The 11,871-nt window shown below is 40.0% G+C and overlaps 1 pseudogene; it reads right to left on the reverse strand.

Moving 5' to 3' along the window:
* Nucleotides 1-535: 535 nt before the first annotated feature.
* On the reverse strand, nucleotides 536-11,767 carry LOC131423194 (hydroxymethylglutaryl-CoA synthase, cytoplasmic-like; annotated as a pseudogene).
* Nucleotides 11,768-11,871: the final 104 nt, after the last annotated feature.

An 11,871-nucleotide genomic window follows, 5' to 3' on the forward strand; every position in this document is an offset into this window, starting at 1 on the left:
GCCAGTTAATAAATAATAAGTAATTTATCAAATGTAAGTGTTAATTTGTGGGGGGTGGGTTACTAGGGATTTAACCCACAGTCACTTTACCACTAAACTACATCCCCAGCCCTTTTAAAAAAAAAAAATTTTTTTTTGGTACCAGAAATTAAACCCAGGGATGCTTAACCATCGAGCCACATCCTCAGCCCGTTTTTATTTTTTATTTTGAGACAGAGTCTTGTTAAGTTGCTTAGGGCCTCACTGAATTGCTAAGAATGGCTTTTAAATTGAAATCCTCCTGCCTCAGGCTCCTGAGCTGCTGGGATTACAGGCAAGCACCATTATACCGAGCATAAATGTTAAATTTTAAAAAAGAATTTTTTTTAGTTGTATGTCAACACAATACCTTTATTTTTTAAATTTATTTTTATGTGGTGCTGAGGATCAAACCAAGAGCCTCACACATACAAGACAAGCACTCTACCACTGAGGCACAACCCCAGCCCCATAAAGGTTAAATTTTGACTTAAACTTATTTACCCCGCAAAATTAGTAGCTTAAAACAATCATCATTTTATTTGCTTATGTTTCTGAAGTCAATTTAGGCTGGTCTTGACTGGGGTCATACACACAGTTGAGGCCATCTGACTGCTGTTCTGAGGTTGAAAGGTCTAAGACTGCTTCTGTCACAGGTTTCCAGGAGGATGACCAGGCTTTTTCACATGCAGCTGAAGAGTTCTAAGATGATAGTGGAAGCTGCAAGACCTTTTGGTGCCAAGGCTCAAAAAGCTGTATGGTATGTGTTCCACCAGATTTTACTGGACAAAACAAATCATTATATCAACCCAGATTCAAAAGGTAGAAAAAAATTCTATTTCTTGATGAGAAAAGCAGCAAAGTATTGGGACAGGATGGGAGAAATTACTGACATAAGCAACCATACAACAAAGGGTGTTACAGGGACCATAAGGGAGAATTACGATTAGAGTCACAGAAACCAATTTTGAAGTATTGCCACTGTTCAGTGAGAAATGAAAAGACCTCACCCAACACATGAACATAGAAAGGAAAGGGAGAAATAAAGATATTTCAAGAAAGAAATTTCAGCCAGGTGTGATGGTATATGCCTAAAATCCCAGCGATTTGGGAGGTTAAGGCAGGAGGACCCCAATCTCAATACCCAACTCAGCAATTTAGCAAGGCCCTAAGCAATTTAGTGAGACCCTGTCTCAAAATAAAAAATAAAAAGAGTGTAGCTCATTGGTTAAAAAACAAATAAACAAACAAACAAACAAAAACCCTGGGTTAAATTCCTAGTACCAAAAAATAAAAGAATATATATATATATATATATATATATATATCTGTGAAGATAAGAAACAAATTAAGTATGTAAACTAATGCTCTCTTAATGTGGGCATGGCTAAGAAAAATGTTCAGTACCCAATAATTTATCACCACTGCTATTATTACTAATGAGAAGTCATCATGGGTAACTACAATTTCTAGTTAAATTGGGTAGCAACATAGATGGTGGAGATAAAGAATGCAGATGGGAAGGGCAGACTAGCAGGGGAGAAAGTGATGATTTGAATTGAGGTGGATGGTGGTGGGGTGGAGGGGCACTCTGCTTGTTCCCCTCACACAGTACTGGGGATTGAACTCAGGAGTGCTTTACCACTGAGGTACACCCCCCTCTTTTTTTTTTTTTTTTTAGTTTGAGACAGGATCTCATTAAGTTACCAAAGTTGGCCTCTAAGTTGCAATCATTCTGCTTGAGCCTCCCAGGTCTCTGGATTAAAAGTATGTGCCACTCTTTCTGTCTGGCTCTTCTTGTCCCCTATTCTTCCACTAAAGGCCATGAAATCCTGAGATCTTCTAATCCCTATTTTTTTTTTTTGACAGAGAGAGAGAGAGAGAGAGAGAGAGAGAGAGAGAGAGAGAGATTTTTTAATATTTATTTTTTTTTAGCTTTTGGTGGACAACATTTTTATTTCATTTTTTTAATATGGTGCTGAGGATCGAACCCAGCGCCATACTAAAAAAAATGCCAGGTAAAAAAATGCTCACCAGGTATGCCAGGTGAGCACGCTACTGCTTGAGCCACATCCCCGGCCTAATTTTTTTTTTTTAAGAGAGAGAGAGAGAGATTTTTTTTTTAATATTTATTTTTTAGTTTTCGGCGGACACAACATCTTTATTTGTATGTGGTACTGAGGATCGAACCCAGGCTGCACGCATGCCAGGCGAGTGAGCTACCGCTTGAACCACATCCCCAGGCCCCCTAAATTTTTAACTAGGGGTTTATAGATGAGATTTAGGGAGTGCCAAACACTTGAAATTACATGTAAAATGCTGTAGTGATCTTTATTTTTTTCCCTAGAAGGGCCAAAGCTTTCAGTTTCTCATGAAGATTTGTGACCCAAAAAGATGAAAACCACAGATCCAAACTCTCTCTCCAGTATTAAACATGGCTGCCAAAACACCTGGTCCCCCACTATAGTTGAGCTGTTGTATGTCACTGGGAAAGAAACTCATGAACAAGACTGTAGCAACATTGCCCAGGTTCTTGATATGGCTGGTCCCACAGCCCACATTAAGCCATATTTGAAATATTATACACTGCGGCCTTGGTTTTCAACCCACTTCTTTCTTTTTGGAGGGACTCAGGTATACAATGTTGGACAAATCATAATCCTCACAATGTGTTTTTACCACTTTTATCACACAAAACTTACTTTTATGTATAGCGTTTTTAATAATGTAATAAGCACCACACATGAAAACTAGAACCTTGAAAGTGACCTCATTTTATGTTCCCTCCAGCCTCATCCTATCACCCTACCCATAGGAACCATTATCCTCAATCCTAGTGATAATTATTCTTTCCTTTTCACCATAATATATATACTCATAACTTCATGGATAGAATAACTATTGATAGATTCATAGCTGAAAAGGACCACTGGGAGATGGCAGAAACTGTAGGAAGTAGACCTAGTTGAAAGGAGTAGGTCCTTAAGGGTGTGACACTGGGGAACTGTATTTTGTCCCCAGTCCCTTCCCCTCTATCTGTCCCTGCTTCCTAGCTGCCATGAGGTAGCAGCTTTACTCCACCATATTCTTCCCACTATGATTCTCTGCTTTACTTTAGGCTGAAAGCAATGAAGCCAGCTGACCTTGTACTGACTTCTGAATCCATGAGCCAAAATAAATCTTTTCTCCTTTAAGTTGGCTTTCCCAGGTATTTTTGTCACAGTGAAGGAAACTTGACTAATGCAACTATATATTATATGATTCCATTTTTTTGTGTGTGTGTTTGTGGTGCTGGGGATTGAACCCAGGACCTTGTACATGAGAGGCAAGCATTCTACCAAGCCATATCCCGAGCCATGATTCCATTTATATATACAAAAATTTCCCAATGACAGGAATTTGAAAGGATTCACCAATCCTCATAGAACTCAACCACCTAAGATTTTAATTTAAAGGCAAAAGACATAGGGCAGTAAGAGAAAGACTGGGCAGGTAAATCTGAGAGACACGCCTATAATCCCAGCAGCTCTGGAGGCTGAGGCAAGGGGATGGCAAATTGAAAGCCAGCCTCAGCAACTTAGTGGAGCCCTAAACAACTTAGAGAGACCTGTCTCAAAATAAAAAATGAAAATAGCTGGGGATTGTGGGAGACCAACCTTGCATGTGACTGAGTCACACGCCCCGGCTGGGTGCTGAGGCGCTCAGTCACAGAAATGTGGCAGAGCTTTCCCCACCCTTTTTGGGTTTGAGGGTCGGTGTCTCATGCATGGGTGTATCTTGCTACAGCCCCATGGGTGAAGCTATGCTCACCTGTTCCTTTGTAATATAATCCCTTGCCCTATTTAGGATAGAATCTTCCATGGAAGATGTGTGTGTTCCCTTCTCTTACTGTGCTCTAGGGTGTGGCCTACCCAGGTGTCAGTCAACCTGCTGACAGTGGACATCATGAAGATAGACTCAGCCCCCTGAAACCTGACCCCTTGCCTCATTTGAATAGCTTCTCAATAAAAGGGGTCAGTGTATGCTCTCACTCCCTCTTTCTGCAGACCTTTAAGGTCAGAGGAGCCGTTACAGCGACCCCAAAGAAAAAGGTATTTGTGTCTCTTGTGTGGTTATTTTGTGCAGCCCAGTTAGCCCAGTTCAATTGGAGTGACCCCTGAGCCTTTTAGTCGTGAACAGAAACCCGGCAGGGGATGTGTCTCAGTGTTAAGCACCTAAGTGGCCCCTGGGTTCAATCCCTGGTAACAAAAAAAAAAGAAATTTGAGAAACATCCCTGTATGTACAGGTTCTTTATTTACACATGAACTGCACTGAGAGGGTTTTTGGTTAAATCACCTTGAACCCTGATGTATGTGAGAAATTTTGGCTTTGGGAAAGCTCAAATCAGAAGTGCCCAGGAAGGTTTTTGTGTTACTCTGACCACAGAACCTACCCAGATACATGTAACTAGTCAAATTAGTTACAAACGCTCAGTAAAGAAAGTGATTCTGGCAGCCGGGGTGGGGGTGGGGCAGATGATCTTCGGACTTCAAGTAAAACATTATAATGCCCTTCTCTTGACCAAGAGTGAAAAACTAGAGATCCAGATGTCCTGAGAGAAATAAAATTGAAAAATAAAACAAAAAAGCAAACAAAAAAAAGATGTCCCCAACCTGGGCACAGTGGCACACAGCTGTAATCCTAGTGACTCAGGAGGCTGAGGCAGGAGGATCAAAAGTTCAAAGCCAGCCTCAGCAACTTAGCGAGGCTCTAAGCAACTAGCAAGAACTTGTGTCAAAATAAAAAATAAAAAGGACTGGGGATGTGGCTCAATGGTTTAGCAACTCTGGGGTTCAATCCCTGGTACCAAAAAATAAAAAAAAAAAGTCCCCAAAGAAGATGAAGCTTTTACAGTCTAATTATAAATCAACTCTGTCTTCTACAACATGAAATTTTGGAAGAGACAAAACTATAGTGACAGAAAGCAGATCAAGGGTTATCTGGGAACAGGAACAGGGAATGGGGATTAAGTACAAAGGAGCACAAGGAATCTTTTTAGCAGATGAAATTACTGTCTACATCTTGTTGGTGATCATGGCTATACTATTATATACAATTATCAAAATTCACTAAACAGCACATTTTAAACTAATGGATTACACAGTATATAAATAATAACAAAAAGAAAAAAACTTTTCTTTCAAAAAAGGCATCATACTATACTTACTCTTTTGGGATTAAATTTTCTTGCTTCATGTATTTTTGTTGTTGTTGTTGTTTGTTTGTTTATCTAAAACTTTATTTCAAAGTTATTCACCTTACCATCAATAAGGTTTATGGTTAATGCTCTGTGCCAGTATTACCAGGTTTGCCCATTGCCGGCAACGGACTTTGAGAAAACCCATTTCTTGGCAATCAAACATTAAATTACTCTTTTCGACATACTGAACTCCCAAAACTTGGAAAAGTATTACATGCACCATTTTCCCACCATTCTTTTAAATCTGGGCTTACATTATTAATCTACATCAGTGGATGTTAAAATGAAGTCATTTTAACAAATTATGACTGTACAAATCAAAATACCACTAGTTAATATTAGACAAGAGTATCTTACAAACACTACATTACATATTAGCTTGCAACCTGAAACATTACATTTTGTTTATTTTCGATAACTGAAACTTCACAGAATTTAATGGTAAATAAAGTTTTAGGGCTGGGGATGTGGCTCAAGCGGTAGCGCGCTCGCCTGGCATGCGTGCGGCCCGGGTTCGATCCTCAGCACCACATACAAAGAAAGATGTTGTGTCTGCCGAAAACTAAAAAATAAATATTAAAAAAAAAAATTCTCTCTGTCTCTTTAAAAAAGAAAAAAAAAGTTTTAAAAATTTAGTTCTGTACATTAGTTCCAATTATCTCTATTTTACAATCTATAAGGCTCATGTCATAGTTCAGCACCAAAAACATCTATAAAACTTTCTAACCAATCTCTTTCATTCCATGTGATAGTTTTTTGTTTTTTAAAGGTGAATGTCCAAGAAAAGGCTTTATAAACCTTACTTCCAGACCTTGAAGTGGAATACTCTTTTTGGCTAGTCAGACTATGTAAAAACTTAGGTTGTACCTTCTTATTTTCATCGAACAGATACAAAAACAAAGACCCACACAAACACACACATAAAACAAAAAGAACTCATCCACAAATCTGTCAGTCTAGAAATTGAATTTGTAACACTGAAACATAAGTAGCCTAATAATGCCCTGCTCCAACCTTCCTTTCCAGTTTAAAATTTTAAAAAGGCATCAAAGAAATGCTTTATGTATCCTTTAAAATAAGGTGCAAAGAAGGATTGCAACAAAAAGCTTCCTCATACACACCTCCAATAACATCTTGATGTTGCTGAGCACAGTCCACCATGAACTGATCAGGAGCACTCAGCTCCTGCAGCTATCGTGACAGCTCCCAAACAGACCATGCTTTTTATGCCAGAAGCCTGCTCAATGCTAGTGTCTCTCTGTTCAGAGATCATCAAAATAATGTCACTGTTGGTCTGGATAATATTCCAGACAACATGTCACTGTTGGTCTGGATAATATTCCAGAACCAGTGTTACTGTCCTAACTCTTTTCTGCCTCTCTAGGATTTATAAATCTGAGAAAAAGAATGTTTGTCTTGCCATTTTCAAAGAGTATTTGTGCATATCACATTTTAAGACCACATTCCCCAAGCTAGAAAAAATTTTCAAAAACCACAGGTACTTTCAACAATCTTGTTGTTCAAAGTATAAAATTCTTACACATTAAAAAAAAATTAAATTGGAGACTAGTACCTCTGCTTTCCTCTAACAGAAGCACAGGATTCATACTACATTTAAAAACTAAATTTCATGCATATAAATGGCCAGAGAGGTATAAAGTTTACAGAGCCCTTAACATCATTCAAGTACATTTAGAATTGGCTAGACCACAACAGGAAGCATGTTAGCAAATTGGGCAGATAGACTTATCCAAGAGCACAACAGTCACATAAAAATTTAAGTCAGTCACATAAAAATTTAAGCAATGTGTAATTCTTTAAAATTGTCCCTAGACATTCCCTTCCTCCAACCATTCCCCTATCCCCACCCCAACCCAAACACACTGTGAAGTCTCGCAGTTCACGGAGTATCTTAATGTTCCCCATTACTAATGACAGCTACTTCGGGTTCTGCTGCTGATGCAGGGAGCCTTGGCACTTTCTTAGCAGGGCTTGGAATATGCTCAGTTGCTGTATTTGAATGCACAAGTCCTCCTCCTTCACCCAAAGTGTCATCATTTGGAGAGGGGCGACGAGCTTACGTTCTTCTATGCCTTTCATTCACTCTAACTAGGTACCATGTTCCTTCAAAGAGTGAATCTATTGAACACTGGGGTATATAGTTGGCCAAGTGATGAGTGTCCTCTCTGAGCTTCATGTTTTCAGCAAAGACATCTGGTGCTACACAAGTTCTTGAGTCAAGCCTTGATTTAAGATCACATAAACTTGCTGTTATTTTATCAAGAGCAGACCCTGGTGTGGCATCTTGTGTAACTTTAAGAGAGTTCAAGGTGGCAGCCAAACCAGAACCATAAGAGAACACTCCTATCCTCTTCCCTGCCAACTGCTGAGGAGAGTACTGGGCTAGAACAGAAGCAAGGGAACCATATACTGAGGATGTATACATATTTCCATTTTGATTTGATACCAGCAAAGATGCCTTTGTTTTCTGATTAAAGAGTTCAGAACTAGCCTTCATAAATGCCTTTTCCACATCTCTGTCAAAGTAAATATCTTCTAATTTAACATCCCCAAAAGCTTCCAGGCCACTGTAGATAGCATTTTTATCTCTGTTCTGGTCATTAAGGAAGTCATTCAGCATCATCCGAGCTAGAGATTTCTGAACCAGTTTACAATATGGTGAGTGAAAGATCATGAAGCCAAAATCATTTAAGGTAAAATCTTTATCATTTCCCTCTTTCTGCCACTGGGCATGGATCTTTTTGCGGTAGACAGAATAGCAGCGGTCTAATGCACTGAGGTAGCATTGTATGGAGAGTTTTCCATCGACTATAGGATATTCGGAGACCATATCGGACTTGTAAAAATCATAGGCATGTTACATATGTATTCCACGAAGCCCTCGGTCAAAAATTAAAGGAGCATTTGGCCCAATCAGCAAAGCCACAGCTCCAACTCCACCTGTAGGTCTGGCATTTCCTGTGGCATATATAGCAATATCTCCTGCAACTACCAGGGCATACAGTCCATCCCAAGAGCTGAACTCAATCCAGTTAACAGCATTGAAGACAGCAGCTGTGCCTCCATAGCACGCATTAGTTGTATCTATTCCTTCTATATCTGTATTTCCAGACTCCTCAAATAGCTGCATCAAATTAGTCTTCACTGACTTTGATTTGTCAATGATTGTCTCTGTTCCAACTTCTAACCGTCCAATGCAATCATAAGAAAGGTTATTTCTCTCCATTAGATTCTGAACCACAATTAGGCAAAGAGAGTTGATATCTTCTACATCTGTGCAGAAGCCTATCCTGGCCTGGCCCAAGCCAATGGTATACTTTCCAGCATCTACACCATCATATTTTTCCAACTCTGCTTGATCAACATATTGAGAAGGAAAATAGATCTCAAGGGCAACAATTCCCACATCTTTTGGCCCAACAAGCTTCTGCATTCAAAGGAAGTGACCCAGGCATGGTGAAAGAGCCAGATGTGACCGGTAGTGACCACAGGAAAAGGCCAAGCCGCGAAAGACCGTACACGGCGCCTCCCCTCCGCTACCAGCTTTATAGCCGCCGACCCACCCGACTCCGGCACAGCCGGGAGTCGGTGGGAGGCGGGACAATGCTTCATGTTTTATTTCTAAAATTCATCCATATTATTATATTTCTGTATTAGTCAACTCTTCATTGCTGTGACCAAAATGCGAGAAAAGAACAACTTAGGGGGCTGGGGATGTGGCTCAAGCGGTAGCACTCTTGCCTGGCATGCGTGGGGCGCTGGGTTCGATCCTCAGTACCACATAAAAATAAAATAAAGATGTTGTGTCCACCGAAAACTAAAAAATAAATATTAAAAAATTATCTCTCTCTTAAAAAAAAAAAAGAACAACTTAGGGGCTGGAGCTGTGGCTCAGTGGTAGACTACTTGCCTAGCATGTATGAGGCACTGGATTCAATTCTCAGCACTGCATATAAATAAACAAAGTACATTGACAATTAAGAAAATATTAAAAAAAAAAAAAAAAAGAACAACTTAGAGGAGGCAAAGTTAATTTGGCTCATGGTTTCAGAGGTTCAGTTCATGACCAGCCATGAACGCCATTGATCTGGGCCTAAGGTGAGGTGAAGAATCATGGCAGAGGGGTGTGGTAGAGGACCTCAGGACAGTTGGAGAACAGAAAAGAGGAGGAACAAGGGGGATAAAATACAATCCCACGGGCACACCCCCAGGACCCACCTCCTCCAGTCATGCTCCATTTGCCAACAGTAGTTCTTTCAAAGTATTCATCTATTAAATGAATTAATCCACTGACTAATTAATTCATTAATCCACTCTCACAATCTAACCATTTCACCTCTGAATATTCTTGCATTGTCTATCACATGTGCTTATGGGGGAACACCTCATATCCAAACCATAATAGTACTGCTATAGTTCATTTGTTTTTATTTTGACAACTATATTTTTCTTTTCTTTGTTTGGCACTAGGGATTGAAACCAGGGGCGCTTAAGAACTGAGCCATATCACTGGCCCTTTTTTTAAATTTGATTTTGAGACAGGGTCTCGCTAAGTTGCTGAGGCTGGCTTTGAATTCATGATCCCCCTGCCTCAGCCTCCCAAGCCACTGGGATTACAGGCATGCGCCACTGTGCCTGGCTACAACTACATAACATTTCATTGTGTGGCTATTTCAGTTAATTCACCCACTCTTTTATTTCATGGACATTTGGATTATTTCCTGGCTTTTGCTTTTGTGAACAGGCTGCTTTGAACATCCTTCACGTGTGCCCTGGTGTACACGTATGAGTTTCTCTGGGATTTATCCTTAGTATGGAAAAAACTGGGTACAGGGTAAGTGAATATTCAATTACAGGAGATAGTAGCTTTGTGGCACTCACTGTAATCCCAGAAATTTAGAAGGCTGAGGTGAGAGGGTCACAAGTTCATGGCCAGCCTGCACAATTTAGGGAGAACCTGTTCCAAAAATAAAAAAGTGCTGGGCCGGGCATGGTGGTGCTCTCCTGTAATCCCAGGGGCTTGGGAGGCTGAGGCAGGAGGATTGTGAGTTCAAAGCCAGCCTTAGCAAAAGTGAGGTGCTAAGCAACTCAGTGAGACCCTGTCTCTAAATAAAATACAAAATTGGGCTGGGGATGTGGCTCAATGGTCAAGTGCCCCTGAGTTCAAACCCCAGTACCTCTCCCTAAAAAAAAAGTGCTGGGGATGTTGCTCAGTGGTAAAGTGCCCTTGGGATCCTCAATACCACAAATCAATTATAAGAGAGAATCAAACTGTTTTCCAAAGTAGTTCTCTACTTTTCTTACATGAGGTGGTGCCCCCAATTAGAATGAGATTACAGGGACAGGAAAGCCTCTCCTTTTGAACTATTATTACTTAATATTCACATAGCACCAGACTGGTCCAAGAGGCCAAGGACCAAAACAGCAAGTATGAACCATATGCATAAAAGCTGGTTGAGGTCCTACTCAGAGTACCAGCCAAGCTCCTGGAGCTCTACCTTCTTAGCTTCACTTGATTTGGAGTCTAAAAGATCTTTCAGAGCCTAGTGACAATGCAAATCCTAAGAATGAAAAAGGCTTAAGCTCACTAAAGTCTTTCTCATCTGACATCTTTAACAGTCAAATAAGGATTAACAAGAAAAGCATAAAGGGCAAAAGGAATGGCAGCAAGAGGTAGAAGAGGAATAGGGACAACAGGAAGAGTCAAGAAACCTTCAGGTATTCTAAAGTCATGCACCCTTTTTTGCACAAGGGTCAGTTTTTCAGAATAACAATGACTACAAAATTTTATGAAAAAAATTTTCAGGTAACCACAAGCAATTTTTAATCTCCCTGCCACTAAAGGTTACCATTTTTTGGCTAATATTACAAAGATGTAAATAGCATGCAGTCAGTAAATTATATAGTGTTGCCCCCAAATACACATTATATGAGGTGAAAACCTATGATGCTGGGGGAAGAGTTCAGAGGGATTTTGAAATAGGCCAAAGAGCAGGTTCTAGAATTTGGTTACAGATGAGAAACAAGAACAAAAAAAATCTGGTACAAAAGAAAACAAAACATTAGGATATTCCTAGGCACTCAGAAAGCAAAAGGAGGTGAGTTGTCATTCTGAAGGCTGTAGAGGTCTGATTATCTCCCAGTTCTATATATCTCCCAGTTCTATAGTTTTCAGAGCTCCCTAGCTTCCTGACATACAGAAGTCCACAGAATACTTACTATTAAGAAACACACAAAAGTATGATATCCCTATGGCAGAAGAAGCTTCTCTATCTACATTTGACAGCAGAAGGAATGGTCAGAATTACTCAGCTAAGGACAGCTTTCTCAATGAGTAAGTAAGCAAATTATTGTGCACTGGCTTAACATTTTTAGTTACTTATTCCTTAAATTAGATCACAGGCCATATGGAGAAACTAGGGGGGCTTGCTGAACTATCAACTAATTAAGCAGAACTCACCTCAAGTGTGAGAGGAACTCTATAATCAGAGGCCAGTCTCAAACACCAGTCTGAGATCCTGAGCTTGGCCACCAAGGAGTTAGTGTTCAGCAGCTGCAGTTGGTACAAATGCAACTATAACAGTACTTGCAC

The sequence above is a fragment of the Marmota monax genome, unplaced genomic scaffold (genome assembly GCF_021218885.2).
Source record: "Marmota monax isolate L192 unplaced genomic scaffold, Marmota_monax_Labrador192_F-V1.1 WCK01_AAM20220418_F8-fsc00008, whole genome shotgun sequence".
Classification (NCBI taxonomy): domain Eukaryota; kingdom Metazoa; phylum Chordata; class Mammalia; order Rodentia; family Sciuridae; genus Marmota; species Marmota monax.